Raw genomic sequence first — 2,493 nt, forward strand, 5'->3', positions numbered from 1 at the left:
TCTCTCTTAATGACCGTACAAAAGAATAATAGCGAAAGGTGTAAGAGTTGGGTCGGACATGTCAAAAGGGGCAGCTGGCCTTTGCCGTCGTCCGACTAATCCACGCCAAGGACATTGTTGAAGGAAGGACCATGTTCTCATCGAGACCGAGGAGTACTAGGTTTATTTACGCTGCATGAATGAGGAGTAGAGAGCGTTACGTCTCAACAGTCTAGCATGGCTGAAATGAAGCACACCTGAGGAGCCGAAAACCTCTGCTTAAATCCCCTATGCCCTCCCTAGATCCCTAGCCCCATTCCGCTGTCACTTCCATCGCACTGAACTAGGAACTGGTTTGTATAGTCTGGCGCGCGAAGCACAGGACGAGAAACTAAAAACGTTTTGAAACCTTGTAAAGGATCCTCTATGTCTTTAGCCCACCGCACGTTACTCGGTGCTCCCTTTTGGAGTGCGTCCATTAAAGGACTTGCTATTTGAGAATAATTCAGAATGTAACGTTGATAGTACCCAACGATCCCAAGAATGAAGGAATCTCTGTTTTCGTGCGCGGCTGTGTAAATTTTCCGATCGTAGCTGTTTTCAGCTCGGTCGGCCATTTCGTGCCCTGGCCGACATGGCCCAGATAAGCAACCTGCGAGCAGCCAAACCTACATTTTTTCGGCTTCATGGTTAAGCCTGCTTCCCTCAACCGCGTGAACAGCTGCTTGGAGTGCGATACGTGCTGTTTCCAGCTGTCAGAAAAAATTGCGACATAATCAAGATATGGCAATGCGAACTAATGCAAGTCTTTTAGTACAATGTCCATCAAATTAGAGAAGCTAAACGGCGCGTTCTTGAGCCCGGAGCTCAGAATGAGAGGGCGAAAAGTCCCTACAGGTGAGATAAATGCCGCATAGCGGCTAGCACTTCCTAAAAGGGGAACTTGTTCGTATCCCTGCCTGAGAACTAGAGTAGAAATATATTTAGCAACGCTAACTCTTTCGATTCGTTCCTCGATGTTGGGTATCGGGTACAACTGATCCCTAGTGATAAACGAGAAGAAAGGGGGTTAACCGAGGGACCCGATTTTTAATAAACATACCATAAGAAGCCAACGCACATTGACACCAAGGACAACACAGTGGAAAATACTTGTACTTAATAAATGAACTAAAGGAATAATAAATTAATGGAAATGAAAGTATGAGAAAACAATTTGCCGCAGGTGGGGAACAATCCCACGCCTTTGCATTACGCGCGCAATGCTCTACCAATTGTGCTACCAGGGCGCCTGCGGCAGAAAGGATGTTCCACATCCGCTGCAAAGGTTTGTGAGTGGTGGCGCTGGCTAACACTCCCAGGGTTCTAGCAGGAAACATAAATACCCAAGGAAGTGGACGGGTAAATGACGCCGCGGTAGCTCAGTTGGTAGAGCATCGCACGCGTAATGCGAAGACGTGGGATCGTTCCCCACCTGCGGCAAGTTGTTTTTTTCATCCATTTTCATTTCCAATAATTTATCATTTCTTCAATTCATTTATTAAGTACAAGTAATTTTCTCTATGTTGACCTTGGAGTCAGTGTTTGTTAACTTCCTATGATATGATCTCCAGTGATGGCATTTAACTTCCTGTAGTCAACACACGGACGAGAGTCCTTATTAGGGGCTTCCATGAGTATTAGCGGTGACGTGTAGCCACTCTCAGCGGGTTCAATAACTCTCAGCTCTAGCATGCGCTATATCTTTGCCTCCCCAATTTATCTCTCCAGTGGAGAGAACATGTAAGGTTTTGATCTTACGGATTTGGTTTATGTTAGCTCTATTTCATGCGTCATTAGTTCGGTTCTAACTGGCCAATTGCTGGATCTATCGATATATTCCCCTAGCAGGCCTTTTAGCTCGTCAACCTTCTCTGGTTTAAGAGCTTCCGCGCTTGCAATGTGTTCTACAACTTTGTCAAGGAAGTTGGAGGTCGCCTTAAATTCGTCAAATTCGGTACCAAAGTCCTCAGGCTCTTTGATGATAAAGTTAATGACTCCGCCCCGCTGCACGTACGGCTTCATCAAATTGCAGTAGTATATTCTCACCTCATTCCTACGATCGGGCACTTCCAGAGCATACTTAATATATGAAAGTTCGTGCTGCACATTAACAGGAGGGTCTCAGTGAACTTGAAGCTTGTACTTTCTAGAAGCTTTGAGTATCATTACCTGGTGCCCAGCGTTTAACGTTCGAAGCCTCGTATTCCTGTCGTAATAGAGCTTGGAGCCTTTTCTTGTGCCACGCCCAAGTTCTTTAAACTAGTTATTGTGTTGCACTTAGCCGTTCTAGCAGTTTTAGCACGCACTCTACCACTGTTTGACTCTCTCCACTTTTTTCCCACATCTCTCTGAACATTTTCATTGCGGACAGAGTGTCCTCCCACACAGTAGTTCTGCTGACGATAACCCTGTAGCCTCATGAGGAACCGCTCGCAAAGCAAACAATGTAGCCGGAAGACAGAGGTCTCCCTG

General features: G+C 45.9%; 1 non-coding gene across 1 annotated transcript; it reads left to right on the forward strand.

Annotated features, from left to right (window-relative positions):
• The first annotated feature begins 1,389 nt into the window (after positions 1 to 1,389).
• Positions 1,390 to 1,461, forward strand: TRNAT-CGU (transfer RNA threonine (anticodon CGU)). The gene has a single exon. It is a non-coding gene; the product is annotated as a tRNA-Thr (tRNA).
• The last annotated feature ends 1,032 nt before the right edge of the window (positions 1,462 to 2,493 follow it).

The sequence above is a fragment of the Dermacentor andersoni genome, chromosome 5 (assembly GCF_023375885.2).
Source record: "Dermacentor andersoni chromosome 5, qqDerAnde1_hic_scaffold, whole genome shotgun sequence".
In the NCBI taxonomy this organism is placed as follows: Eukaryota; Metazoa; Arthropoda; class Arachnida; order Ixodida; family Ixodidae; genus Dermacentor; species Dermacentor andersoni.